General features: G+C 38.7%; 1 protein-coding gene and 1 non-coding gene across 4 annotated transcripts in view; one reads left to right on the top strand and one right to left on the bottom strand.

Moving 5' to 3' along the window:
* Nucleotides 1-19,426, bottom strand: part of LOC138701463 (dihydrolipoyllysine-residue succinyltransferase component of 2-oxoglutarate dehydrogenase complex, mitochondrial) — a 293,425-nt gene that overhangs the window by 256,780 nt on the left and 17,219 nt on the right. The window lies entirely within an intron of this gene.
* Nucleotides 10,983-11,055, top strand: TRNAN-GUU (transfer RNA asparagine (anticodon GUU)). Its single transcript has one exon. It is a non-coding gene; the product is annotated as a tRNA-Asn (tRNA).

Genomic DNA, 19,426 nt, shown 5'->3' with positions numbered 1-19,426 from the left:
GATGGAATATGAAGTTTTCTGTGCATAAGGATCTGTTTCAATCCTTCTCAGTCCTCGATTCACTCAGGAGTTACTGTAATGGCATATAGCATTATATCCATCTAGAGAAACTACACTTTCCAGTAGTGAAAGAATTGCCCAAATCAGTTAAGTAGCTTCTGAGATTATTTCATACACACAAACATTCTCTATATAAATATTAATATTGATAAACGTTCATATACTTCCATCATAGACTGCAATTATATCCATATAAAAATAGTGTTAAATGAATATCTTCTAATTCGAAATTTTCTCGGGCTTCCAGCCAGGTCATAAGTTGGTGATCCAACGACGTTTCGAGGATGTTCATCTTCCTCATCTTCAGGGTTAAGTGATATCTGAGGGTACCTAGCTCCTTAATTTATAGTGCCAGAGGGAGTTAGCCGAGGAGCTGTGCGCCGATTGGCTGTTATTAGTGCGGACCGCGGCGAGAACGTTGCCGCCGTGTCGTCTTGCTTTGTGCTTTCGAGCTGTCAGTAATCGACCAAAAACTGTTAGAATCCTGTCTGGCTCTCTCAAGTAGACTTTCACCTATGGATTGGGACAGGGTGGATCAGTCCTCGTTCACACAAGGCATGGCATCTCTTCTGCGATGCATGAAACGACACACCAAGAAATTCGAAGGCCTAATCAAATCTACAGAGTCAGTTCCGCCATTAGAGACCAGTCGCATCATAATCAACCTCACGGACCAGCAGCTAGATGAGGCCACCACATCAGTACTTGCCAGGGGTCTCAACTTCCCTCCCGCTCCAAAGAAAATTCCGGTCGCAGACATCATTAGCAGTATTGAAGGCGCCATCCACCAGCTCGCACCAGACAGCGCGGAAGAAATACGCCGAGAAGTTGCCAGGGCTGTTACCAAGGCCACCATTCCTAAGCCCAACATCAGCCGAGAGGAGAATAGAGCCTTGCAGATGCTTGGGAAGAACGACAACTTAGTCGTTCTGCCAGCGGATAAGGGAAACACCACAGTCATCCTTTCCTCAACGCAGTATCAGGAGAAGATCGATCAACTGCTGAACGATCCGGCCTATAATATTCTCCAGAAAGATCCCACCAGCTCAGTAGAGAAACGCACCAACCAGCTAATCAAGAAATCCAGTCTCCGCTCCGAGAGTAAGCGGTTAGTTTCACTGTCAGGTAGTATACCACCCAGGTTATATGGTCTACCCAAGATACATAAGCCGGAGGTACCGCTAAGGCCTATAGTGGATGCGATTGGCAGCCCTACGTACCGCTTGGCCCGCTATCTCACCAACCTGCTGCAACCACTGGTGGGTGGGTGCGTACATCATGTGAAGAACTCTACACAATTTGTACAGATCTTCGACAACATCAAAGTGAAACTGTCCAACCTTCTAGTCAGCTTCGATGTAGTGTCCCTCTTCACCAGGGTTCCACTCTCGGAAGCCATGCTACTGCTTTCCGATCAATTTCCACCTCACATCACGGAATTGTTCCGCCACACGCTCACCTCCACATATTTTCTACAGAACAACACCTACTATGAACAGATAGACGGAGTCGCCATGGGTTCTCCGCTTTCACCAGCCATCGCCAACTACTATATGGAGCATCTGGAGCATGAAATACTAGCTACAGCGCCATTAAAGCCTACACATTTCTTCAGATATGTAGACGATACGCTCGTCATCTGGCCTCATGGACAAGACACATTACCAGATTTTCTCAGGCATATAAACAGTCTACGACCCCAGATCCAGTTCACGATGGAGGTTGAAACGAACGGTAAACTCCCATTTCTGGACATCCTTATCTCCAGAAATAACAACGGATCTCTGGGCCATGCGGTATACCGTAAACCCACACACACCAACTTGTACCTGAACGCGAATAGTTTCCATCACAAAGCGCAGCGGATGGGCATACTTAACACACTGGCCCATAGAGCAGTCTCTATATCGGACCCGGAGCAATTAGACACTGAATTTCAACACCTGAAGCTCACCCTCCAGCAGAATGGATATTTGGCTAAAGACATCACGGCCTCTTTGAATAGAGCAAGACACAAGAAGCAGCAGCAGCAGCCCATCACGGACTCACTAGAAGCGGAAAAACCAGCCACAGCCTGTCTACCATTCACAGGGAAGTTGTCGGGAAAGATAAGCAGACTGCTCCACAAGCATGGAATAAAAACAATCCACAAACCTCCGCCAAAAATCAGGAACAAGGTCAGATCAGTAAAAGACGATCTAGGCCTCAGAGTATCAGGGATCTACCGCATCCCGTGTGAATGTGATGCGGCTTACATTGGACAGACTGGACGCACAATAGCTACGCGTCTTTCGGAACATCAAAGAAGCATCAGATTAATGCAGCCCGAAAAATCCGGATTGGCTGAACATTGCATTGAAAAAAGCCATAGGGCTAATTTCAATAACACCGAGGTCCTGGTAAAGTGTGCGGGCTATTGGGATAGAAGAATAAAAGAAACCCTGGCCATAGCGGCGGAACGCGGTAACCTGAACCGGGACTCGGGTCTCCAACTAAGCGCGGCATGGTCACCGGCTATTAAATTTCTCACCGTCTGGACGATGGGCCGTCATCAGCGGAGAACTCGTCCGCCGAGCCCACCGTGAGACCCAAGGTCATTCAGCCGGAAAGCACAAAGCAAGACGACACGGCAGCAACGTTCTCGCCGTGGTCCGCACTAATAACAGCCAATCGGCGCACAGCTCCTCGGCTGACTCCCTCTGGCACTATAAATTAAGGAGCTAGGTACCCTCAGATATCACTTAACCCTGAAGATGAGGAAGATGAACATCCTCGAAACGTCTGTGGATCACCAACTTATGACCTGGCTGGAAGCCCGAGAAAATTTCGAATTATCACGTCGCCAGGAAAGCTTCAGTAGTTATTTGAATATCTTCTGTTTGTTGTGTAAGACCGCCTTAAATAAATGCAGTCATTTGTTTTCATTTCATTATATTAGTCTGCGGCAGCACTGATAGCACATTATTTTAAAACTCATATCTCGTTAAATATCAGTCCTACAAAATTTTGCATAGAATAAAACTTGTAGGAAAGATTTTTTAAGGAAACCTTCGTTATGTAAAATTTTTCATAAAATCGATAATAAGCGAGATATTTCGATTTAATTCAGGCCCCTTTATAACCCCTCATTTGAAGAACGTATTTTGAATGCTATATAGTCTAAATTCTAAGTGGCACCCAACAATTTATATATCAAATTTCATAGAAATCAGTTTGGCCATTATCGCATGAAAAGGTAACAAACATACAGACAGACTTACAAACAAAAATTAAAAAAATGCGATTTTTGTCTCAGTATAGTTAATTATACATGTTAACACAAATTATTTTTGCAAAAGCGAAAATTATCAGAAAAATTTTGATTAATTTTATTATTAGTATAGATCATTATTAAATTATTATTACTATTATTATTATTATTATTATTATTATTATTATTATTATTATTATTATCAGAGCTGAGATTCCTTTAACATGCCCGATACTGTAAACGACACAGGGACTATTTGTAGAGGAAAGAAAGAGACAGAGAATACCTTTACGATCCCATTCGGAAGCAGTGCTCACATGTACACAGGTACAGTCGAATGTAAAATCTTCTAGCAGGTCAATGAATCAAAGTTTCCATGTGTATTAAATTTTTCATTATTTAGCAACATTTGCACTGGAATTTAACACAGTAAACTGCATATAACTTTCAAAAGTTAATTAAATAAAATACCTAAATACAATACATTTCTATGAATAATAAAAAATAGTAATTACATACATAAAATAATATACTTCTATGCATAGCAAATACCAGTACATAGTTTACTGATCTCTATGACAATAAATTACAATATACATTCTGATTGTATCAAAAGAAACACAGGTGCAGTCGAGTGAAAATTCTTTTAGCAGGTCAATCAAACAAACTTTCCATATGTACTAATTGTTTCATTATTTAGCAACATTTGCACTGGATTTTAACACAGTAAACTTCATATAACTTTCAAAAATAGTTATATAAAATACATAGATACGCTGTGCTTCTATGAATAACAAAAACTAGTAATTACAGTTTGGCATAAATAAATAAAACATACCTCTATGCGTAACAAATACCAGTAAATGATCTCTATTACAATAGATTACAATATACATTCTGATTGTATCAAAAGAAAAACTTCTGCGACGCTCACTCAAAAAAGCTTTATATTCAGAAAAACTTCTCTTCACATCACAAGAGATGACCGGTGCAAAACAGAAGTATGGGATAATCCGGCTTGCTACTGCACTTCCTTTGTTGATTAGTTTCTTATTCTAAAAAATATCCCGAACGTAACACATAGATGCATATCCAGGATTTTTATCAAGAACAGATTGGAGTTTGTATCTGGTTCTCTCCAATTCTAATATTTCTGTTGTTTTACTTACTTCTTGGAACAAATCTTGTATTAGTTGGAGGGCAGAGGACATTTGTATAGTTCGCAATTCCAACTGTGTAACTGTTGTGGATATTGCTTTGAGGTTTCTGCAGATGCTTTCTAGTTGTTCTTCCAGTTGTTTCATCATCAAAGACTTTGCAACTTTAATAGATGTATTCACTTCGCTATTGAAAGTATAGATTACTGTAGTAATTTGTTTGTAATACTTGGCGTAATAACTTAGAGCTCCCAACCACGTACAATAGGCCGTGGAGACAGAGGAAGTTCTGGTGCTATTTCTCTTAGCTTCGCAATTCTAGATGGGGCCTTCAGGAAATCTTGTTCATGTTACTTACAAATGTGTCAACATCAGGAAATGACAATTGTATATCTTCTGCTACCCTGTACAGTCCATGGGCTAAACAGGTAAGATGTATCAAGTCTGGATCGTTTCTGAATGCCCTTAGTTGCTTTTGTCATGTATGGTGCTGCATCAGTAACAAACAAGTACATTATCTCGCTTGATTTCACTAGGCCAGAGAAGAGACAAAGCATTGTTAAAAAGGGTGTTGATTGCAGAATGATTGACTTTGTGAAGTATTTCAGAGGTTGACAGATATTTATTTCCAGGATTATTATATGAAAGTATGCCAATCACAACATGGGCTATATATCTACCAACAACGTCTATTGTTTCGTCAATCGAAACCCATATTTTATTATCTCCAACAGCACTCCTAATGTTATCGAGAATTGTTTCATAACAAGATTACACATAATTTTTGCGAAGGGTTGATTGACATGGGAGTTTCCTACCTGTGTACTTCTCCATGAAATCTTTAAAAGTCGAATTTTCAACTTTGAAAATGGGAATATTATCACTTATCAACATTTTACACAAGTCCATAAAAAACTCTTGTTGGGTACTTGTACTCCATGAGGTGGATGGGAGTTCTTCCTGTTGTGTGGTTTAACATGAATTTTCATATGGTCACTATGTCTTCTTGAATTACAATGCTCTTATTTCCACATTACATACTTTACAAAATACAGTATATTACACCTTTTACACAAAAGTACTCAGCCAAATTTGTTTACCAATATCTGTTGCATGTTGTGTTTTCTTATTTTCGGCATATTTCTGAACAACATAAGACTACGTTCTAACTCTTGTGCTCGTATCAAACTAAATATTCATGTACCTAAGTAAGGAAAACAAACCTTCATGGGACGACTTCCTTTGACATCATGTTCTCATTGCGAGTTTATGGTCGTAACTCTATACGTCAGATTGCAGCTACAGTCTAGACACCACTAACCTATTTTCAATGTTTTGGTTGAAGGAATCGCAGCTCTGATTATTATTATTATTATTATTATTATTATTATTATTATTTATTACTATTATTCACCAATAAGTGATTAACTCTTTTGTACATGCATCAATATTGATATAATTTTTAGATCTCTTCTCTTGAAGAATAAAATTACTAGGCTAATCTCAACTTTAAGCTTTTAATTTTAATTTTAATCTTTAGATGAGGTAACTATTATCAGTTATCAGTTCTATGATTTCAGAGACCTTGAAAAAGAACTTTGTTTCTCAATTTCTTGCCTATTGAATGAAATCTGCGAGAACTGAATTACAAACTAAAATTGACTTGCAAATAGATTTAAATTTTAATACAACATACTGGGAAGTATGCATCTGAAGTCTGGTTAGTGTAATATGTAGCTAACTGGTGATGTACGCAATGGAGGGGAAAGGAACTGGTCATCCTACCCCAATATCTCCTGGCCTAGTTGCCTCATAAGTGATGCCATGTGGTATCACTTGTGATGTTCAGACCTGTCTTCGGACAGTTGACTAAATAACAAACATATAGGAAAGTAGGTTTAAGAGGGGCTAAGATATTTAAAATAATGTGTAAAACAAAGTGTCCTACGCTTACTACAACTTTTGCTGCTAAGAGAGGGCCTATTAGCGGTTTTTTTCCTTCCACTTATGTATGTAAACAGCTGTTTTCACAAGTTACACTTATCAAGTATAAAAACAAGTCCTGCCTTACGGATGGAAATCTTAAAGCACAGTTGAGAATTGCCATGTCTAACATTAAGCCAAACTTTGTCTCCTTTTCAGAAATATGTACAGAAAATAATTGTAGGAAACTGTTTTTTTTTATCTAACCTTATTTTTTATTTCTTTATTTTTTTTATTGGGTTATTTTACGACGCTGTATCAACATCTAGGTTATTTAGCGTCTGAAAGATATGAAGGTGACAATGCCAGTGAAATGAGTCCGGGGTCCACTACCGAAAGTTACCCAGCATTTGCTCCTATTGGGCTGAGGGAAAACCCCGGAAAAAACCTAAACTAGGTAACTTGCCCCGACCAGGATTCGAACCCGGGCCACCTGGTTTCGCGGCCAGACGCGCTTACCGTTACTCCACAGGTGTGGACTTCTAACCTTATTAATGAGGTCTATTTTCTTATAAAATTATTAATGCATCAATATGACAGTATTTGCTTCTTTACAATGAAACTATAAAGATTAATGAATATATTGCATGATTATAGAAAATAACATTCTACCTAGATATACAGTGGGAGGGGGAGGGGGGGAGAGAGAGAGAGAGAAGCAGAGAGTGAGCTATAGAATGACCAGATCAACATTTGCACAAACCACCAACGGTTGTAATTGTCAGCCAAGTATCTCTCTCCTGTGTCCTTACTTGGGTGAATCTCTCAAATGTATATATGTACAGTATGTATTTACTCACACTGCAATGGGTATATACCCGGTGGCAGTGGTAACTAATTACACTCAATAATGACAATAATAAACTTGTTAATTAAAAATACACTTAATAATACCAATAATTAATACTAACAATAATTTATAATAATAACAATAATGATAATAATAATAATAATAATAATAATAGGGAATATCCTAAATTAAATGAAGCACGATCACTTAAAATAACATTTAAAATAAATCTAAATGGGGCAAATCGTAAAACAGCGAATGCTAAGCTCCGCCCACGACCCCTTTCCACTTTTCCCCTACAAGCTCACCACACACTCTAGCAGGAAAGAGTAGAAATAAGGGTTTAGGGTGGGGTGACATCTAGTGGAGGAAAGTGGACCAAAAAGAGTGAATGGGGCATCTAAGAAGCAAAAGAGGAACTTCGTCCTGTCTCCCTCTGTCTCTCTCTTTTTTTTTTTCTTATGACTTTGCAGAGGGTAGTATTCGATCCGTGTATCTTCCTAACGAAATGCACGCACGCTTTGTAGTCATGCTTTAGACCTCTCGGCTGCCGAGGCAAATTGGTGGTAGAAGGGAAAATGAATCTATTTATGTTCAAGGGAACTGCCATAATGTATTGCAGAAATGCAATGTGTGTCGTTTTTGTCTAATGCACATTAATTTGGTTGTGTTGTGTTGTGATGTGTTGTAAAATATGAAATACGTGCGAGGTGGTAGGCAGTGATCCACCGAAGCAGGGCAGATAGTAGAGAGAGAGAGCTGGCGAGCGAGGTGCCGAGCAGCGAGGGTGGGGATAACTTCCCCTACTGGCGTTCGCTGTTTTATGATTTATCCCTCAAATGTAGCATATTTCCAACCTCAAAAATGTATAAGTAAAATACTCTCCAAAAAATTTGAAAAATTTCTAATGGACTTGTTTCTAGATCTTCTTTCCTTTAAAAATAGTGGTCACATACTTTATCAAGTTTAATTGCCAGTTTTTGGGCCCTAAAGTTCTAAGGTCCAGGAGGCTGATGGACAAAATACTCATACAGTAGTGGTATCTGCTGTATCAAAGAGGATTAAAATATATATTTGTTCTTACCAATGGTATGGAAACTCAATTACGCAAAAGGCACAGAAGGCTCACAAAATGTAATTTGCTGTACCAAACAAATTTAAAAAAAACATATTTGTACTCATCAATAGTATGGAAACCAAATGACAAAGAATGCTGAACAAATATATTTTAGTCTCTAATGATTTGGCAGCAGGGTCATGACTAAGGCTGTAAGAGAGAGTACAAAATGTATACAATTCCTTATCTTTTCCTCGAGATTATTGTATACCACTCCTATATGAAGAGTTATGAGCTTCCTTGACCAACCAAGGTGGCATGACAAGAGCTCCTGTGCATACTTACAGGGGAGATGTTTACTAAAGTCTGTGCTATTTTTTTCTGCCTGAATTTTTGGCTTCTCTTTCTTCTTCAGCCTCTCCAATCTCTGACATTCTGTTTCTTTCTTTTTGGAGCCATTTTCTAGAAAAGTATAAAGTGCCGAAAAATCTGACTGGTAGGCCTAATGACAGATTGCTAAATCATACTTCAGTAAATAAAATGTCTTATTACAGTGTACGATGATTTTCAACCTCCTGGTAAAGATGTAAGCCTCCTGTTATAAAAAAAAAAAAAAAAAAAAAAAAGCCAGGAGGCTGACATTATGACCCAGGAGGTTGACATTTTGCACTGTTTTATTTTATTCCTAGGTCATGAAGTTATGTAAGTGATTTAGAAATATCAGTCTACTATATGATAATTTTAGGGTATATTTCAAAATGTTATGTTGACCTATTATATCTTAGAATATTGACATAATATAAGGGAGACATTAGCTTTTTTTTCTATTTGTAAGTTTCAAAAATAATATTAGAAGATGAATCTCACTTCTGTGTTTGATATTTCTCTCCACTTGCATATCTGCTTCAGTATTAAAACCTATATATTTTTTTTTTCCAGGAGACCAACATTTAAAACTCTGGACAAACTTTACAAACACACAAGAAACGTGTAAAGGTGTAAAATATTTTATAGACATCCTACATTAAGCTTTGAAGTACACATTTCGAAATACTAGACCAGATAATTAAGAAAAAAAATTATCGTAGTGTCAGGAGACTGAAATTCTTATAAAAAATGGAACAAATGGTCCAGGAAGTGGCATTTAAGGAGTTCATTTTTTATCACCATTGTATGAAATATTTAAACAATAATTTGAGGTGGGAAATATAAGCCTACAGCCATAAAAGATGTGCGATTTTTTTCAACCTTCATTTAAAGTTACTTTTCGTAAGAGTGGTGTTGAACTTCAAATTAGCAACATTTGAGATATTCACCCACTTCATAGTCTATGTCTCGCATGAAATCACTGCCATTCGAGTTTTGGTCATCAATGGTATATGAGGCGTGTTCTTAAAGTAAGTTCAGTTTTCAATTATAGCCGTCACATCGCTGCAATCGTTATTTTGCGCATGCGTGTTTTCTTCTTCAGTCCTCAGGCAAGCTGTGTATGCAGTTTCAGAGCTTCAGTCCGTATGTGTGTGGTTAGTTGTGATCAGTTGAAAAGTTTAAAGTGATCAAGCACCCCGCCGACTGTGAGATGCGGTCTGTTATCCATTTCTTGAATGTGACAAACATCAAACCATCTGACATTAGTCAACTTTGTGAGGTGTATGGTGATGATGCCATTAGTGATGGAATGGTCAGGAGATGGGTTAGGAAGTTCAACAAGGGCCGCGTCTCTGTGCATGACGAGCAGTGTACCAGTCGGCCATCTTTGATCAATGACGATTTGGTGCGTGCTGTCGATGAAAAAATTCATGAGGACAGGAGGTTCACAATTTCTTCGCTTTCCTTGAATTTTCCACAAATGTCATGGAGTGTTCTCTACAAAATTGTGACAGATCGATTACGATATCGAAAATTGTGCTCACGATGGGTACCCAAGATGCTCACCAAGGAACACAAAACCAAACGAGCTTCCAGTGCATTGAGCTTTCTCACACGTTACAGTGAGCAAGGCGATGAATTTCTTGACCATATCGTGACAGGTGACGAGACTTGGGTGTCTCACATGACACCTGAATCGAAGCAGCAGCCCATGGAATGGAGGCACACTGCATCGCCAAGGAAAAAGGAATTCAAACAAAGCATGTTCTTAGTTAATAATAATAATAATAATAATAATAATAATAATAATTATTATTATTATTATTATTATTTATTTATTTAATCTGGCAGAGCTAAGGCCAGTAGGCCTTCTCTTCTGCCCAGCCAGACTCTAATTCTAATTAAATACATTTGCTTACATACTGAGCTACCCAGGAACTCTACCCGACACCAATCCAATTCCTCCCTCTATGTCCACATACCTCAAAGTGGGCTGACAACCGTCAAGCAACCAACTTCGAGTGCACACTAACTCCGTGTGACTTACATTGTGGTTTTCTGTTAACGAACAGTGACGTGTATTATGCAAATCAAGATTTCAGGTATAACTCCCTGTAAAGTTATTCAAATCAACTTTACAGGGAGTTATACCTGAAATCTTGATTTGCATAATACACGTCACTGTTCGTTAACAGAAAACCACAATGTAAGTCACACGGAGTTAGTGTGCACTCGAAGTTGGTTGCTTGACGGTTGTCAGCCCACTTTGAGGTATGTGGATATAGAGGGAGGAATTGGATCGGTGTCGGGTAGAGTTCCCGGGTAGCTCAGTTGGTAGAGCGTTGGTACGTTAAACCAAAGGTCCCGGGTTCGATACCCGGCCCCGGAACAATTTTTCCCTCGAAATTATTCAAATCAACTTTACAGGGAGTTATACCTGAAATCTTGATTTGCATTTGCTTACATAGTTATTACATTAATATCTAGATCATAAAACAACATGAAAGTAAATAATGAAAATTGGATAACTAATGTTAGTGTGACAATAATAAACACTGGTAAGAAATAGTTATAATAATAATGATAATAATAATAATAATAATATTAGTAGGGTAATAATAATAATAATAATAATAATAATAATGAGATAATTTAGATATTTATCTGTGATATATATAACCATTAAACATTGAGAAACCTGAAACAGCTATTAATGTTGACAGTAATTGTTAGAAAAATATCTCGTTAGCCTATTCTTAAATTGATTTGATGGCTGACAGTCCCTGACATTACTCGGTAGGGAATTCCAAAGTCGAGGAACAGCCACAGTGAAAGAAGATGAATATGAGGATGTTCGGTGGGAGGGAATGGATAATATTGAGGAGTGTTGTGATCGTGTGTCTAGGTTATGATGGGTGGATAAATTTTGAAAACGAGACGCAAGATAGACAAGAGTGGAGAAATGCAATATGTGAAAGAGAAGGGAAAGACAGTGGATTTTCCTACGATCTTCTAGACGGAGCCAGGTCAACATTTCGAGGGATGGTGTTACGTGATCAGCCCGGCGAATATTGCAGACGAAACGGACGCACATATTATGAACACGTTGTAGTCTCTGCGCTGAAGTAACTCTTAGGTCAGTAAGCAGAATATCACAGTAATCGAAGTGGGGCATCACGAGTGTTTGCACTAGCATTTTTTTCATGGAAAAGGGTAGAAAATTCTTCAATCGTCTAAACGAGTGGATTAATGAGAATACCTTTTTGCAGGTTTCTGCAACTTGAATGTTCCAGTTTAAACTTTTATCCATATAAATACCTAGATTCTTTACTGATTCACTGAATCGAATTTCGGCGCCGTGTATTTTAATCGGGGACAAATTTGGTATGGTAATAGTGCTTAACAAACGTGAATGGCCCACAATGATTGACTGTGATTTTTCTGGATTTAGTTTAAGTCGGAATTTCCGTGTCCATGTCCAGATTGAGTCCAGATCATCATTAATTTTAGTTATTGCATCATTTATTTCGTCAGTGTGGAATTTTATGTATATTTGAAGGTCGTCTACATAGAGATGGTGTCGGCAGTATTTTAGAGATTCTGATATGTCGTTGATATAAATTGTAAATAGTAAAGGGCCAAGAACTGATCCCTGTGGGATCCCTGATCTCACGGCTTGCCAAGGGGAAGAACGATTTCCAGCTATCACACTTTGTTGGCGGCCATTAAGGTAAGAGTCGAACCACAGGACAATGTGCTTTTCTAGGTGTAGTCTTCTGAGTTTACATATTAACAAGTCAATGTCTACAGAATCGAAGGCTTTGCTGAAGTCAAGTAAAGTCATTATTGTCAATTTACGTTCGTCCTGGGCCTCGCATAGGTCTTCCGTGATTTTAAGTAATGCTGTACTTGTGTTATGTCCGGCCCTGAAACCTGATTGATAAGAGTCGAGAAGTTTGTATTTGTTTAAGTATTCTGTCAGTTGCTTGTGTACAATGCGTTCCAATGCTTTGGACAGGGCAGGTAGGATGCTGATAGGTCTGTAGTCATTATAAGATGTCGCTGTTTTGGTCTTGGGAATTGGGTGGACAAAAGCAGTTTCCATTGCTGTGGGTAAGTCGAAGTCATAATTGAGGCATTGAAAATGTGGGTCACAGTCGGTAGTATTAAGTCTATGATTTTGTTTAATAACGAAATATTGACATGGTCTGGTCCTTCTGCTTTAGTTGTGATTCGTTTCAGGGCTTTCTTTATGTCAGATTGCGTAATATACCAAAAGTGAAATTTTTCCCTTGAGGGGTTGGTCCGTAGGTTTAAGAGTTCATCGATTGTCTGTTGTTTGTCAATGCGGCTAAGGGTTGTAGTGTGAGTTTTCGTAAAGTGGTCATTGAGCCGTTCCAGTGAGATTGAGTTGTCGTCTACCTGGGTATTTGTCTATCTTAATCCCATTGTCTGCACATGTCTCCAAAGCGTGAAGGGGCTAGTTCCTGGTTCAATAAGGCTGTATGCATGTCAGATTTTAGCATTCCTAACAGTCTGGCTGGTTCTGTTTCTCAGTTGCTTGTACCTGTTAAAATTGGTTTCGTTTTTGTCTCGTCTATATTTTCGATATGCCGAATCTCGTTCAGCCATCATGTTGCGTATGTCAGCAGTCATCCAAGGCGCAGGCAGTCTTCTCACACGTCTAGTTTTTAGAGGAGCATGTCGGTCATACAAGTCTATAATAAAGTTATTTAGCTGTTCTATCTTCTCGTCCACAGTTCGTAACTTCCATATTGCGTCCCAGGGTATACGTAATGCGTCTTCTATTAAAGCAGAATTGTCAATACGTTTTAGGTCTCTATAAGTAGCTATTTTGGTTGTCAATTTGGGACACTGCAATGCGTATATTACATATATTATATCGTGGGAAGATATTCCAGACGCAGGTAGCTGTCCATGTGATTATTGGTGATGATTAAGTCAAAGAGCGTTTCTGAGTAGGTAGTATGATGAGTGGGTTCAAGTGGAAGGATAGTCATATCACAAGCATGGAACATTCTCTTTAGTTGTGTTGTCTGTATTGAGTCAGCGGCAAATAGATTTGTATTAAAGTCACCCATAATGATTACGTGTTCATAATATGGCAATAGGTTCTGTAGGGATGTCTCCAGGTCAGCTAAAAAATTAACCTTCGGAGGCTTATAAACTATACACAGCAAACATTTCTGAAAACTAACTCGTATTCCTACGAAGAGAAATTCAGGGCGAGAGGAATATTCGCCGGGGGATTGGTGAATAACTTTGGGCTCGAGATCCGATCTAATGAAGGCTGCAACACCACCTCCCCGCTTATTTAACCGATCGTTGCGAAGTAGATTGTATCCGTCGAGGTGAATTAGGGAAGAGGATAAAGATGGTTGAAGCCAGGTCTCAGAAATTAAGATGGCGTGCAAGTTTAGTGGGGAAAATATAGCGTAAAAGTCGTCAATGTGTGCTAAAATACTTTGAGCGTTTATGTGTGCGACTCGAAGGGCATTGGGGTGAAAAGAGAAAGCGGCCTGTAAGATATCTGCCGTCTGCTGGGGCAGGTTGTTACTGGTAAGGGGAGAGGAATTATGAAGGTCAGTGTCATTGTCAGAGACTGTCAGAATTTCCGTTTAACTAGGGTCCACTTCTACCAACTCTAAGAATATTACACTACTAGTCTAAACTACTCTACTTCTACCTTTTTGTTAAAAGTTTCAATCAAGACTATCACTACTTTCACAACACTTTTCCTGTCAATATAAACTAACAGCTAGTAAGTTAATATTAAATAAGAAAGCAAAAAAAAAAAAAAGTAGATAGGCTTAAGTACTATGTAACTATAACTAGAATTAACAGAATTAAACCTTGTGTCGTGATACAAAACTCTCGACTTCTAAATGTTGCGAAGATCGCTCCAGCATGCCACACGTCGCTTCGAGTCACCTCTGTTCACTATGATAACACCGTCCTGAGTCCACACACTATTCACTCCAAACTTATTGATGGCTTCTTTCAGGATGTTATGCCGGATTCTGGTCAGGTCTTCTCGAATCGTTACACCAGTTTTTTTAAGTAGGCGCTTATTTTTTAATACTTCACTTCTCTTCCGATAACTCACGAACTTGACAATGATAGGTCTAGGCCTATCATTGCCAACGTCGCGCCTGCCAATCCTATGGCTCCTATCAATATCCATCACATTCACATCTACTCCGATCCGTTTCCCTACCTCCATAACCAACTTGTCGGTGTCTTCTGCCTCCTGTTCTTCCACCCCGAAGATCCTTAGACACTGCCTACGTTGATATTGTTCTAGTTCGTCCACTTTAGCTTCCAGGGCTTCGATTTTTTCGGCCCTTTTTACCAAAGCACTTTTCAACTCACTTATTACTTCGCTATTGAATTCAATTGTCTTCTGTAGTTCAGTCACAACTGAGTTCGTTACAGTTTCTTTTATCAAGTTGGCAAGAACTTGCAGCATACCGGTGTCTTGTAGAGCTTCCTTTACAACACGCTTAACAGTTTCCTCAATTTCCTCACTTTTGTCACACTTTTTAGGGCCCATTGTAAATTAATCAATGCCGAACAACTTAACAGATTAACTATATGTCGCCACTTCCTTAATCACTTTTTATACACCTCCTATGAAGCTTCAAGTCGAGAGCGTTGTTTCAGAGTCTACTCACTATCCGCCATGGCATAGCTATGTCCTACTCATAGAATTCTTGCCTCAGGGTGAAACCATTAATAGAGAAACCTATTATCAGACCTTGAAGAAGCTCCGTCGCGCAATTCAGAACAAGAGACGTGGGATGCTGACCAACGGAGTTGTGTTGCTTCATGACAACGCTCGGCCACACACAGCTCGTGACACTCAAAATCTCATCTCGAAATTTGACTGGGAACAAATTGATCATCCCCCCTTACAGCCCGGATTTGGTTCCGAGTGACTTTCATCTCTTCCTGCACCTCAAGAAGTTCCTCGGTGGCCAACGTTTTGATGGCGACGATGAAGTGAAAACAGCAGTGCGGGAGTGGTTCGCACCACAGGCAGGCGAATTCTACAATGAGGGGATAGAAAGACTTGTGCCACAACTCGATAAATGCCTCAATAATGATGGAGATTATGTTGAGAAGTAATTGAAATGTGGGGAATACAATACAACAAAAATGGTTTGTAAATATCTTCCTGTTTACTTACTACATCCTTTTGGAACTTACTTTAAGAACACGCCTCGTACATATTTCCAAATTTATAAGGTTAAAAACAATACTTCCAGGAACTTCTTATAACAAAAGGTTCTCCTAGAATTCCTCATATCATATCATATATCATATCAAATCATATAAGTGCAGTGTTTGATTTTCAAAGAAATCCTGAGATGATTAAAATTATATGTGGAAAAATGTCTCTAAATCAGTCTTGTCCTGCAGCAATAGTGAACTTTATACAAAAAAAAATCGTATAATGTGGGTGTACTGTGAAAGCAAAGGAGTCCTACACTTTATTTTTCAATGTACCCCAAAGATAAAAATCACAAGGAATCAGGTCAGGATCAAGGAGCCAAAGATTAACAATAAGGACTGTTCTGAAACAATTAGGCTATGTTCTTGTAGGGAAAATTTACTTATGAGCAGTGGTAGAATCCTGTTGAAAGAATTCCATACCATCTCGGTCAGTTCTTGAAAAAAGGGGTATAAAATCAGATTCACATATATAACAGCATTAATTTTTTCTTAAAAAATTCCTTTCCCACTCATTGCACACCATACACCATATAGGAGAATCTGGTTTCTCAGTGGACCAATAGCAGTAATTTTGTGAACTTACAAAGACGTGGAGATTGAACCGAACCTCATCAGAGAAAGAAATAAAATATGGGTCTATTTCTCCACCATGTCCATTATTCACAACCAATTCACAAAATGTATGCCTTTTCCTAGGTTTACATTTCTTCCGTCAAAATCATTTTTTCCTTCATATGCCTCTCATATGTATTGGTAACATTTCCAGTCCCTCGAAATTTACGTAGTAATTTACGGATTGTATCACGAGTTGAACTTTTCACACCAGGAAATCTTCCTGCAAATAGCATTTGAACTCAACAAATGGACTCTCCACATACCTCTGTAAGAACCACATAGGCCTACGAACACATGATGTCCTAGAAAAATTAAATTCAACTAACTTATACACATTTTAAAGAAATACTGCACTCCAGATATACACATGCCTTGTTAAAATGGCTCAATGAATCAGAATAACTAAGAACATGCTGCACATGTATGATGCACTTTGACCTTGACATGCTAGGAATCAACCAGTACCGAGACACCACGGCCCACGTTAAACTGAGAAACCCAGTACATATTCATTCAATGACAGATCCTAATGTTACAATTTAACCCTTTGAGTAGATATACAGAGAGATCAAATGAGGTGTGGACAAGAGCGACAGGTTTTTTGGATGCTCTCGCAGCAGGAAACGGACAGTGTATAGTCATGGTAACATAACCATACACGCTTCCATAACTATTTTAAAGTGTCTTACAACTTTATTGATGGAGGTGCTGAACTGGCCGCCTTCGTTGTCCACATTTTGACACCTCTTTATGAAATACCCCATAACCCAATGTAGTTCTGGTCGATTAATGCTATTAATTTTGTTGACGAATATCATTTTTCAGTTCTAGAGTGTGTGGGGTACTCCGTCATGGAGGGGTACTTCATGAATCGTATCAGGTTCCTCAGCACTCCAATAGCAATTGTTTTATGAACACACATAACCATGGAGGTAGAACCATATCTTGTCTGAGAAAAATATTAAATGTGGGTCTATTAATTTATTATGAATATTATTCAGCATCCACTCATAAAATGTACACCTACGTGCAGGATCACCCAGTTGAAGAGTATGTATCTTAGTTATTTTATATGGCTGCAACTTTAATAATTTAGTAGCTTTTGCACAGAGCCATTAGAAGTTCACACTTGAAAAAGCAGCCTAAGTGATTTTCTAGAAGAATGTTCCAAGCGATGATCAATGTCATCTAATGTTTCTTCTGTAGGAACCCTACGTTGTCTGTCTTGTTTCTTAGGCTGAACACTTCCCGTTGCCTGAAATTTGTTATAAAGATCATAGATTGCTGTAAGTGATGGAATTTTTACACCCGGGAATAGTGTTACAATCATAAATATATACACGCTGTTCAGATGAAAACATATGATTAGCCATTATACAGTTTAGACTTATTTACACTTTCACTTTAAATGCACAAGAAAACACTGCATGTACGTCACTCAACAGTCACTTTTGGAGACTGATTCACTAACCTTGACGAGCCAGGACGAACACATAATTGTTTGAATCATCATTACAGAAACTTGTATTGTTGTATCACTGCGACTCTACACTGTCTGTTCCCCACCGCAAGAGCATCAGCAGCACACAGTGAGAACCCCATCTCTCCCCCTCCACACCTCATCTGATCCCTCTATATCAGCGGTTCCCAAAGTGTGCTCCGCGGAGCCCCAAGGGCTCCGCAAGTAAGTCTTAGGGGCTCCGACCGCGGATGACAAGAAGCGAAAAGTACTTTCTCAGAAAGTAGTTTGATTTATTCTTGCTAGATAGAAGCAGCAATAATAATAGATCTACTATAGCCATTAGTCATCAACCAGTGCTCAGTCAAAGGGGGATAATAAGAACTGTAACCTTACTTTTGAAGAAAATAGTGCGAATTCTTTTGGATTGAATTCAGAATATACTACACATGATCCTGCTTCAGAGTTTACGATGCCTAGTATAGAAGTACAGAAAAGAAAGTAAAAAACGAAAATATTGTGATTCATATTTGGATATGGGATTCACTAGTTTGCTGATGGACGTCCACAGTGTGTGATATGTAACAAAGTTTTGCCCAATAGTTCTATGTTCCCTGCCAAGCTTAGGCAGCATTTTGAATCTCATCCTGACTTCACAAATAAAACTGCAGACTACATCAAAAGAAAATAATATGACGAACTCCATGCAGTTTAGAAAAAAAATTTATCTCGTGTAAAGACAAATAACTATAAAACACTGGGAACGTCGTACTTGGTTAGCCATGACCTGGGTCTTACTGGTAAACCTCATACCCTTGCCGAAATTCTTATAAAACTACTATTAGTGAAGGTAGTGAAGTGATTGGTGGACGAAAGAACTGCAAACTTGATCTCCAGTGTGCCCTTATCAAATAACACTGTGCGTAATGGGATCCAGGATCTATCAAATGATGTTAAAAATACCATAATTTCCCGTATCAGTGAAACGAAATTTTTGCTACAACTTGACGAATCCACGGACGTTGCCGGATTAGCTGTGCTAATGACGTATGTGCAGTACGAATTTTCAGATTCCTTTCATGAAGAATTTTGTTCTGAAAGCCATTGCCATTCTCCACAAGAGGTTCTGAATTTTTTTCCCCCTGTTAGATGTCGTCATTGAAAACTCGATACCGGTACCATGGTATTATTATGATGTACCGAAGTATATCATAATAATATTATAATATGCGTAGATAATCACCTAGTGATTCAAGACGGCGCTCATCCCGTCGGATCCCGGCCACTTAGTCACTCGTAATGAGTGCACCTCTGTATATAGTGCATTGGACATTGTGCCACTGTCACATATTCTGTGACACAGTATATGAGGTTAGGCCACCAAAGGGAAAACTGAAAGATAGAACTTAAAGTGAGGGGATTCGATCTT

This window comes from Periplaneta americana, chromosome 6 (genome assembly GCF_040183065.1).
Source record: "Periplaneta americana isolate PAMFEO1 chromosome 6, P.americana_PAMFEO1_priV1, whole genome shotgun sequence".
Taxonomy (NCBI): Eukaryota; Metazoa; Arthropoda; class Insecta; order Blattodea; family Blattidae; genus Periplaneta; species Periplaneta americana.
This window is presented reverse-complemented; position numbering and strand designations above follow the sequence as displayed.